Source organism: Musca autumnalis, unplaced genomic scaffold, assembly GCF_047663935.1.
Source record: "Musca autumnalis isolate F117 unplaced genomic scaffold, ASM4766393v1 scaffold_5, whole genome shotgun sequence".
Classification (NCBI taxonomy): Eukaryota; Metazoa; Arthropoda; class Insecta; order Diptera; family Muscidae; genus Musca; species Musca autumnalis.
This window is the reverse complement of record NW_027412088.1, coordinates 131,297,436-131,308,872: the sequence shown is the minus strand read 5'-3', so window position 1 is coordinate 131,308,872 and position 11,437 is coordinate 131,297,436. Positions and strand designations below refer to the sequence as shown.

At 34.7% G+C, this 11,437-nt stretch overlaps 1 long non-coding RNA gene across 1 annotated transcript; it reads right to left on the bottom strand.

The window, feature by feature from the left end:
* Nucleotides 1–3,945: 3,945 nt before the first annotated feature.
* LOC141406387 (uncharacterized) lies at nt 3,946–10,234 on the bottom strand. Its single transcript, XR_012413380.1, has 2 exons — nt 10,126–10,234; nt 3,946–5,610 (listed from the first exon to the last, which is right to left on the bottom strand). It is a non-coding gene; the product is annotated as an uncharacterized lncRNA (long non-coding RNA).
* Between the last annotated feature and the right edge of the window lie 1,203 nt (nt 10,235–11,437).

The following is an 11,437-nucleotide window of genomic DNA, read 5'->3' as shown; positions in this document are numbered from 1 at the left end:
ATCATCAATATGGGTCTAGTTTTTCCTATAGCCCCATATAGCGGAACCACTTGATTTCAGATGTTTCGAAGCTTTTATCTACATTTCCGGCTCGAATTGGCTGCAATTTGGTATTTGGGTTTTCCAATAGTAAGAAACATTCTGTACGAAAAATTGTGGACATAGGTCCAGGTTTTGGTATGTCCCCCATATAAGTGTGCCTCCCGATTTCAGGTATTCTAAAGTTTTTATCTACATTTTCGTCCCAAATTGGCTGTAATTTGGTATTTGGAGCTCCCACTAGCCAGAAACATTCTGCAAGAAAAATTGTGGACATAAGTCCAGGTTTTGGTTCCTCTCGATTTCAGGTATTTTGAAGTTTTTATCTACATTTTCGGCACGAATTGGCTGCAATTTGGTATTTGACCAGGAACTTTCCCAACAAAAAGTGTGCACATAGGTCCAGGTTTTGGTATACAAAACAATACACTCATAAGTAGTTACCAAAACAAAAATATCTAAATCTTGAACGAAAAAAACAAAACAAACAACAAAAACTAGTTAGAACACTAAACAACAAATCACAACAACTCAACGCATGGTCGTATGTGAAACTATCCTAAGTACGCTTAGGCTAAAAACTGTCAATATTTCCAAAAAATGTCAAATGACGCCTGGAGACACTGCGTGTTGCCTAGGCCAGAAGGTTTTTTAGTGACCCTCGCACTGCAGGAGTCACTACAACGACCAGAGGTATTGTCAATATTTATGATGTCACACGCGGAAATGCAAATATATGCAGCTGAAAGCACATTTTTTGTAAACTTGACACTATTTCGAACATTCTCCAAAAAATATTGAGAGTGGCTTAGGATGGCATAGTATGTAAAACTCAACTTAAAGTTTGAAGACTTGGAATTTCCAGTACATTTTATGCAAATGATTTGTACAAATTTTGATGCAAAAGTAATTAAAACACCTTTAACTAAGGTTTTGAAGAAAAAAAAAATATCTTTTAAATTCTTAGTTATTTGCCTTATAAGAAGTCACAACATTACTGAAGTTTTTTAATCTTTACACTGAAAGAAATATGAAATCCTACGTTGTATCATTGAAATTTGTCATTGATTTTGAACCAACGTAGAGCTTCATTGAATAAATGAAAAATGTTTCATTGAGTTTATTGAAGTAAAATTAAGGAATTTGTTCATTAATGCAATGAAACTCCTTCATTGATGCAATGAAACTTCTTCATTGATGCAATGAAACTTTTTCATTAATGCAATGAAACTTTTTTATTAATGCAATGAAACTCTTTCATTGACGCAATGAAATACTTTCATTGTATCGTAACGAAACTTCTTCATTTATGCAATGAAGCCTTACGTTGGTTCAAAATCAATGACACATTTCATTGATAAATATGTTTATTTCGTTTTATTGCAATTAGTTTTGACCATGAATACAACAAGTCATTTTTAATTCCTCAGGTGTTAACAACTTTAATGATACCATTGGGTGTTGTCATCTGTAAGTAAAATTGAAAGAATAAACAAATTGTTAACAAATTAACTGGTTTTCTAAACAATAACTTTCCTCCAACTTTTGCCGCTGAGTCATCCTCTGTGTACGTCCATGATGTTGGGATACAGCATTTTGGATTCTTAAGGTAGTAGTGCTTCATTGACCACGGACAGTCTCCATAATTCCACTGATTATTAGATTTTCTATTATTTATCTCCATTGCAAATATAAATGAAAATAGACAAAAAAATAAAACGAACACATAAAAACTACTAAAAATAGTTTAACCAATATTTGAATTTTCATTTCACATTAAACACTTCATACTTAATTTCAGCAAAGTAAATTATCCTTTTGGGCGTTGTCATCTGTAAACAAAATTGAAAAACATAAAAAAATTAATAATTTATCTGGTTTTCTAAACATTAACATACCTTTAACTTTTGCCGTTGGACAGCAAACTATGGGCAATCCACTGTGTACGTCTACGCTGTTAGGATACAACATTTCTTTTTTTAAGTGAGGGGCACCCCCGACGTAAATTACTTTTTTTCTTCCACACTTGATTGTGGTATAGCGCAGACTAAAACTATGTTCTTGAACATCATTTGATGTAGCTAAGCAAGCGGTGGTGGTTTTGCAAAGAGAATAGTCACCTGTTTTCTGCTTGTTAAAAACACACACAATCCACAGATGGAATTCAATGAACAACAATACAAACAATAACAAAGAACCACTGAGAATAGCATTCTTTTTAATGTGAATGAATATTTATGTATGCCAACGTCAATCGGTAACAGTAGCGAACTTGTGTACAGTTGGTGACGCTTCAAATCCAAACTCATAACTTCAAAGGCATCGCAAAAAAGCTTTTGTCATGATGAAATACAATTCAATGGCCAAATATCCGTTATTGTATAAAAACACATTAATTAACATTAAGAAAATTTATTAAAAATTTATTTTGTTAAATAAAGACAAAATAGTTAGAAGACAAATGTTATAAATTAACAGATTTACAAGGAATACAAAACGCAAAAGGGGTATTTCAAAAATGTTTCATTTATTTAATGAAACTGCTTCATTTATTTAATGAAACTGCTTCATTAATTTTTGGAGCAAACCAAAAACATCGAATATATAATTTTTTTGCCATTTTTTAAAAAGATGTTTGCGTACTAGTTTTTTAGCCTATTTATTTTGTATTCAAAACATACATATTGTCGAGGTTCAGGGGTTATCATCAATTAGAATTAGAGTAACCGATATTGACAACCTCGGCAATAACCATTTATTGGCGGCAAATCAAATGTCGTATAGAAACTTTCCTCACTAAATGTCAAACCATATCAAATCATCTGCAAAGCTTGAAGCAGAAGCAGCATCTTTGCCGCAAAACAAACAAAATAATAAAACCAAAATTCAGACCGCCAGCGTCTTTAATTGAATTTTAGTGTTTCATTCAACCTCCACACCAGTTTCCCAATAGCAACACGTAAGTATCGCCTGAATACTTTTTGTGTCTATATTCATTAAAGTGTTGTTGTTGTTCGTCTTTGAACAACAATTAATTTCGGTTCTCAAACTACTCTGTAGATTTAGAACACATACAAGTCCATACGCCTCTATCGGAACTTGTTAAATTATAGAAATTAAAAGTTTCATTACATCAATGAAGTCCGTTTCATTTATACAATGAAACCAAAAATCATTAAATTTTAAATAACGTAAAGTTTCATAGCATGAAAGAAACATTTCATTATATTAATGGAACGTTTCATAGCATCAATGAAACCCGTTCATTGATACAATGAAGCATTTTTCGTTCAGTGTAAGATATCATACTAAAATATCAACTTCTTCTGCTTTGCTGCCTAAATTACCGTTATAAATAACAAAAACATTGCCGGATTATTAAAATATGATATGTTTAGAGACAATTTGCTAAATTGTCGCTGACATTTGCTGATATTGATTTTTTGATTTTTGTCGCAGGTTGGGATCACAGTGCATTCTAGCTCGAAAACGAATAAACCGATCTTTACATATTTTCGTGAGCTTATCATATTTTTACAAGTGAAAACTGTGACCAGAGAAGTTTTGGGACCACTGGGAAATTCAAATGTTAAATGGCAGTTAGTTCGGTCAAAAAATGTAGCAGAACCCCTCAATATAACCAAACTCAATATAACCGAACCTGCCTTCATACAAAAGACGCATATTCCCAAAATTTGAGCGTAGTATCTCAATTTTTCTGAATGCTAAAGTGATTACCACAGATGGACGCACGGACATGCATAGATCGACTCTTTTAGGCTAATCAATTATTTATGTAGTATATATATATAGAATTTGAGTTAATTTAGATGAATTTCCGTTAATTTAAGATTTGTAGCGTACATTTTTATTAAGTATAAGTTAACAATAAAAGACTTCTTCGTCTTTTGGTGAGCTTAAAAAAACTGTTTCTTTATTGAAATCCAAAAACTTATTCTACTTAAACTACTTAAGTTATAAAAGACAAAAAGTGCTGACACCATGATCACGCCACTAGACGTAACACGACTCCATCAATGTAGCCTAGCAAGCACACAACACAGCCAAGCAAGCAACAATGTTGTTTGTTAGTTCGGCAGGGATGTGCTAACTACCCCCTCACTTAAGTGGAGGCCGTCCTCGGTCTTCTTTATAGCCATTGCTACGGCAGATTTAAATCTTTGTTGTTCTCTTATCTTTGTCCTACGTTTGACGAGGCACAATATGAAATGGAGTATTCCGATACTCATAAAAACAACACCGCCAACTAAAATTGGTCGCATTCTTGCATCTTTTTCAAGGTCGCCAATATATTGTAAGTTTTGCAAGTTCATCTGATGGATAGATGACAAACTTAAAATTTCACTGTGGTTGTTTATAATAATTGAGGGGAATGATGGTGTTCCTGGTTTCCGCATATCAATGTTGTTTCTATTTACGAATAGTGTACCATTGACAGTCACATTTTTTTCAAAGGTTATGAGGAATGTGCCGTTTATGTTTCTTACATTTTCGGTTGCTTCTTTCACTTCTGCAATAGCGTCATTGACAATGATAATTCCATCGTCGATTTCTGCCACTTTATCAAGATTATTGCTTTGCGTATTACAGTGTGCTGATTCACCCGATATGAGTTGTTGAGCGCAGGTTTCGCTTGGCATAAGTTGACAATAGGTTGAAGATATTGTTTGCTTGCAATTTGTTGCTGAATACGTCTTGCCTTCGCAGTCTACTACAGTGTTGGTGTCAGCGAATTGGATAATTTTATTATCGTGAGGTACTGGGAATAAAGAAATTTTCTGACATGTTCTTATTGGAATAGGATATTTAATGATAAAATACAAACAATATTCATTTGATATTACTTTTACTTTAGACAAAGACATTAGTTCTGATATGGTGAAATCTGTGTGTTGCTCATTGCTCTGATTTTTTATAAATATTTTTAAATCGTCCTGGTCCAAAACTGTTGGATTTACAATATTTATTTTAGCTAAAGTTACGGATAAAATTATATTTTGTAGTTCCATAACTATCATCCGATTTCTGGCCATTAAAATTTCAAATAGATTTACGGTATCAATTTGTTCCTTTCTACGAGTCCTTAGAATCGTGTTTACAGCGTTTGTTAATTTCTCGATTTCAATTTGTATTTTTGTATTTATTTCTATCTGTCTATTGTTGGAGTCTACAAGTTGTTTTTCGATTAATTTTGCTTCTTCCCAATCATCTGCATCTGGTGTACCCGCAATGACCTTAAGTGCTTTGCCTATCAAATTAATGCTTCTTGCATGCCGATGATGTATGGTGAGGGTTGTTAAAAGAGTATCAATATGCAATAAATCGGATTCTAATATCTTTTTTACATGAGTCTGAGGAAATATGCTAATTGCATTTTTAGTTTCACGTTGTATCTCAAAGTACGTTGTTAAGTTAGTTGTATGCCTTAGATACCCATAGTCATTCCAAACGATGGCTTTCCCATCCAAAATTGGGACATAATCGGAGTGTGAATAGTCAATAATCTTTGCACGAGTCAACGTTAGTATGAAAAGAAATTGTAGTAACAGCCTAGGTAAAAAACAAAAGCAGAAAAAAACATTTTATCAATATATACTAAAATTTATCTGAGGTTGTCCTTATGGACCACCCTCCCCTTTATTAGGACAGTTGTCCCCAAATCTGCTTCGACAGTAGCTTCTTCATAAAGTGGTGTCATTTTATTTCCAAGTCTACGATTATTCCTAACAAAGACTTTATCCCCCACATTGTAAACTTTGTCATGACGACTTTTATTAAAGTAATGTAACTGCCTGTTTTGCGCGTTAGAGATTCGCTCTTTAATCTTTTGTTTTACCTCAGAGGGTGCAGAATGTATCGTATCAATAGGTCTTTCATTCGTGACAGAATGAATTGTTCGGTTGTATTCTATAGTTGATTGTAAGATGAGTTCGACGGTATCCTCGATCTTCCTTTCTATTTTCAAGCATCTTGCGATTTCGGCAAGAGTGCTATGAAATCTCTCTACCTGCCCATTTGAGGTGCTGTGTAGAGGAGGTGAATTGACAATATCTACATTAAACCTGTTTTTCAGAATTGATCTGATAGTCTCAGAGTTAAAGGACCTCTCATTATCACAGTAGACAACTTTGGTATTTGGAAAAATATTCATTAATTGGAGAATTGGTTCTTTTACGTCTAGAATCGTTCTGGACGCTATTGGCTGTACCACAGCGAATTTTGAGAATTTATCCACACAAGTTAAGAAATGGTTTTTATCAGTTGAATAAATATCAATATGTAGAATTTCACCGGAATAAGAAGGAACCTTTGTTTCTCCTATAACGTGTTTTTCTGGATGCCGATTGTATTTTGCTTTTGAACATGTCTTGCAGTTGGCAACAACCTCATTCGCTATTTTCACCATTTTGGGGAAATAGTAGTCTGAAAGGATTTGCTTAACATTCTCTTGGGCTGCCCGATGAGCTCTATTGTGTTCACTTACGACAATTTCTCTCTGGTCGCATTGGTTGAAAATGTCAGAAACAAATTTACTACAAAATCGGAACTTCGTTGAAGGGAACATTCTAATCAAATCGTGTTGAATGTGGGCCAACACAGGTAGGCCGCAATGAATAGCATTGACAACTTCAGTGTTGACTGCATCAACAATTTTGGCCAATATTTCGTTTTTATCTCTATATTGTACAATATGTCTCGTTTTGTTTCCGAAAAGTATAAAATTTCGAGTGGTGGGAAATTCCGACTCTTCCAGAATGATTTGGTTGCGAAAACAATTGACCGGTTTGTCTGAGCTTTCCATAGTGTAAGTGAATGACTCTTCACTATGGACTGTTGCCATGTCTGACGAATTATCGTTCTCCAACGCATGGACAAGTTGCCTTGATAGCGCATCTGCAACTTGATTTTCTTTTCCCGACTTATAATACAAGTTTGCATTATGTTCATCGATGAAAGCTTTCCAGCGCTTAATTTTTGCATTCGGATTACGATCCGAAACTGCATATGTCAAAGGTTGATGGTCAGTGAAGATGTTAAGAGTCTTCACACCATAGAGGTAATGTCTTAATGTTTTAAGAGCCCAGACTATTCCTAAAAGCTCCCTTTCGTTTGTTGCGAAATGCAACTCTTTATCCGACAATGCTCTAGAAATCATAGTGATTGGTCTTCCCTCTTGGGATAGGACAGCACCTAAACCATGTGCTGATGCATCAGTGGTAAGGTCGAACGGTTTTTTATAGTCAGGGTACATCAACATGACGTCCTCCGAAGATAGAATATTTTTCAGTTTGTGAAATGCATCCAGTTGGAAGGCGTTAAGATTGAGTACAACCTTTTTGGATTTGGTTGCAGGAATTTTACCGTTTTCTCCTTTTAAAATATCAGTTAAAGGTTTTGCAATTTTGGCAAAGTCCTTGATAAAACATCTGTAATAATTTGCTAACCCAAGAAACGATCTTAGTGCGAACAACGTCGTTGGTTCTGGGAAATTTTGTATTGCACTTATCTTTGATGGTGCGGTTTTTATACCTTCTTTGGATACGACAAAGCCAAGGTATTCAACTTCAGATTTAAAAAAATTTGATTTTTCGACAGAGACTCTCATGTTTGCATCGAGCAGTTTCCTAAGAACACAGTCGATATGTTTTACATGATCCTCTTTGGTTTCTGAAAAAACAATAACGTCATCAACATAAACGTAACATGTTTTGCCTATTTCATCTCTTAGTATGTCATCTATCGCTCTTTGAAACATACTAGGAGCATTCTTTAGTCCAAATGGGAGACGGCAAAACTCGTACTTTCCGTTATTTACAGAAAATGCCGTTTTTTCCCTATCTCTTTCCGCGAGTTCAATTTGATGAAACCCGGATTTCAGATCTAAAGTGGTAAAGTACTTTGCTTTACCTAAATTTGATAATATCATTGTTACGTTCGGAACGGGATATTTATCACTAATTGTTTTGGCATTAAGCTTCCGAAAATCTATAACGAGACGTTTGTTTCGGTTGCCTAGATTATCGACACCTTTTTTGTCGACTACCCATACTGGGCTATTAAATGGTGACCTTGAAGGTCGAATTATACCATCTGCCAACAATTTTTTTATTTCTGAATTTACGAATTCAGATACACCCATTGGGTATGGATATAGTTTAGAATAAATAGGTTCTTCGTTCTCCATGTTAATGGTAGCAACGATATTTGTATTATAAGGTAGTGCTTCTTTAGGATCAGCAAAAACCTTTATTCGTTTTTTTAACATTTTCTGAAAATCCGCCTTAATTGCGAAAGGCACATCAATTTTATCGACGTCTATAAAATTAACATCTTTACATTCAAAAAATTCAATTAGTTCAGAGCCAGAATTATGTAGGATAAATCCTTTTTTAAATCAATGTTTGCATTGATTTTCTTTAATAGGTCTAAGCCCACAATTCCATCAAATGTTGTTAGAGTTGGCAAAATGAAGAATGTAGAGTTCATGCCGAATAAATTTACAAAACATTTTTGTTTAATAGGAGTTTGTCCGTTGACAGAGTGAACTGAAAAAGGAGTACTTACGGGAATTATATGCTTCAGTTCATTGAGAGGTTTTATATAATTTTTTGAAGCACCAGTGTCAATTAAAAGGCGTATTGGTTTCCCTGCTATCGTCCGCCTTATGAACGGTAGTAGGGACCTGCCTCTAAAAAATTTACATAGTCACGGTCTTCATTTATTTCATCGTTTATGTCTCCACATTCGGATTGAGCTATGTCACAATAGTGTCCCGCCTGCTCTTCTCCTGAATGGGATTCTGGAATCATATTATTCACTTTTTGAAATTTTGGGCCCGTACTCCGGCCAGACCCAGCTTGACGCTTAAATGGTTGTCTGTGAGAAGTTTTACCGTTACCATAATTGGTCGGTTGTCTGAATTTAGACGAAGTTGGGTCCAAGTCCATGTCCTCTATTTGATCTCTAGCCTGTAAATTAGCATCACCACCATTTTCGTAATGTGGATTTTTCTGTTTATGATAGTTTTGTTGTTTATAGTTCCAACCACTATCAGACGGTTTTCTTGGCTGAATTTTTTTTGAGGTTTCAGACCTTAACTTTTTTTCATCATTCCTATTCGCAAACGATGTGGCAAAGACGTATCTTTCGTGATTCGCCTCTACCTCCTGCGCTAAGGCTAGAGCTGACGGAAGATCAGCAGCGCGGGCTGAGAAAAGCACATCGCAGAGAGGTTTCCTCAATCCGGAAACAAATACTCTGAGTGCATCCTGTCTATATTTGTTATTCATGGCCAAAGCGAGAGTTTTGTCGTAACTCATAATTGTTTTATTGGTTAATAACGACAGTTTCTTCTCTACTTCGTCATAAAATTGAATCACTGACTGTTCGCCTTGTCTGAGGGTACTTAGTTCTTGTTCGATTAGATGAATTGGTTTTTTATCTGAATATGTAAAATCTAATCTAGCTATGATCGCTTTAAAATTTAGCACAGTGTTGAATGACGCTAATACAGCATCTGCTGACCCCCTAATTTTGTTCCTAATAATGCAGACCGCTTGGTAGTGTTTTGAACTACCATCGTATTTTTCGAAGACTTTATACGCGTTATGTGCCGCTTGTCTCCACGAAACATAGTTTTCGATTTTCCCGTCAAATTCGGGTAAAGATTTGATAATATCAAGTGATTCATCACACGTTATTGATGAATAAATTTTTACGTCTTCGTATGGTTTCACATCTGTTTGCCCTACTGGAATGGACGATAATTTTTTTGTTAACTCGTCGACTTTTTTGTCGACTTCTGTTTTATATGCCAGAATCGCTGTACGTACAGCGGATTCTATTAATGCAGTCATTTCTTCACTGTTCATATTGTCTTTTCAAACAAAAAATTGTTACGACTATAACAAGATCTAAATCACTGTGTTTGTTTTTTTTTTTTTTTTTTGGCACAAAGATAAAAATTTTTTAAACACGCACTACACTTTGTTTTTTCTTAAATATTAAGTTCTTAATTCACCAGTTTTGGACACAATTTTGAAATTCAATGAGTGACACACTTACATGACTTTATGTTGTTTAAAAAGAGTAAATCCTTATATTTTTCAGCAAGTTTTAAGCGGGGTCTCTTAATCCAGCAAGTTTTAAGTAAGGCTTCCTTCCAGTAAATATTACTTTCAGTAAGTATTACGTTATTTAAAAAGAGTAGATCCTTAGATTTTTCAGCAAATTTTAAGCGAGGCCTCTTAATCCAGCAAGTTTTAAGTAAAGCTTCCTTTTTCAGCAAAATTTAAATTTAAGATGATAGATCTCTTTTTTTTAGATCTTTATATTCGTAGGACTGATTTAAACTGATAGATCTCTTTTTTTAGATCTTTATATTTGTAGGGTTGAACCCGGTTGGGCGCCAGTTAACAATAATAGACTTCTTCGTCTTTTGGTGAGCTTAAAAAAACTGTTTCTTTATTGAAATCCAAAAACTTATTCTACTTAAACTACTTAAGTTATAAAAGACAAAAAGTGCTGACACCATGATCACGCCACTAGACGTAACACGACTCCATCAATGTAGCCTAGCAAGCACACAACACAGCCAAGCAAGCAACAATGTTGTTTGTTAGTTCGGCAGGGATGTGCTAACTTATATACTTTGTTCAAATAAGTTTTGCAACAACAACAATAATGAAATAGCCTAGTCTCAATTTTCCGTTTTTATTTTGCCATTATTTCTGTTGTACTTTGTCTCTCTAATTTGTTTGTTCTAGCATACATTGTTAGTGAGTTTTAAATGAGATCGCGAACTAAAAGCATCAGCTAAGTACAATATAACTTAAGTAAAGAATAAAGCTGTGTGCTTTGTAAAGTCTTGCGTGGTTAATTGAATTAAAATCAATAAAGCATCACAGAATCGTAACCTAAAAGAACCCTTGTTTTATTTGATACTAATCGTATCGGGGAATAAAACAACGTCTAGACGGAGTTACGTTAAACCTTTTTTTGAACGTTACCAACCCCTGCCGACCGAGGGGGCGACCTCCCTTTTCGTAGGGATCGCATTTTCGGCATTTCCTAAGTAATTCAGCCATGAAAAACTTATCTACAAGCGGTGTCGTAGGCAGGGTTTCGGAGTCGGAGCCGGAGTCTTCGAATCGGAGTCGAGCAATTTTGCTGGAGTCAGAGTCTAAGTCGAAAAAAATAACTCGACTCCGACTCCGGGCAATTTTTTTCTTACATTTATTAAAACACGGATTATTTTATTCTAATATGAAAAATATTCAAACAAGAAATGTTTTTATTCATATTGAAAGCTTAATAAAACCGAAGTTAAGTTCGACTGGCCCCTTTCCCCGTGAGAAAATCTTTAAGCTTTGAACAT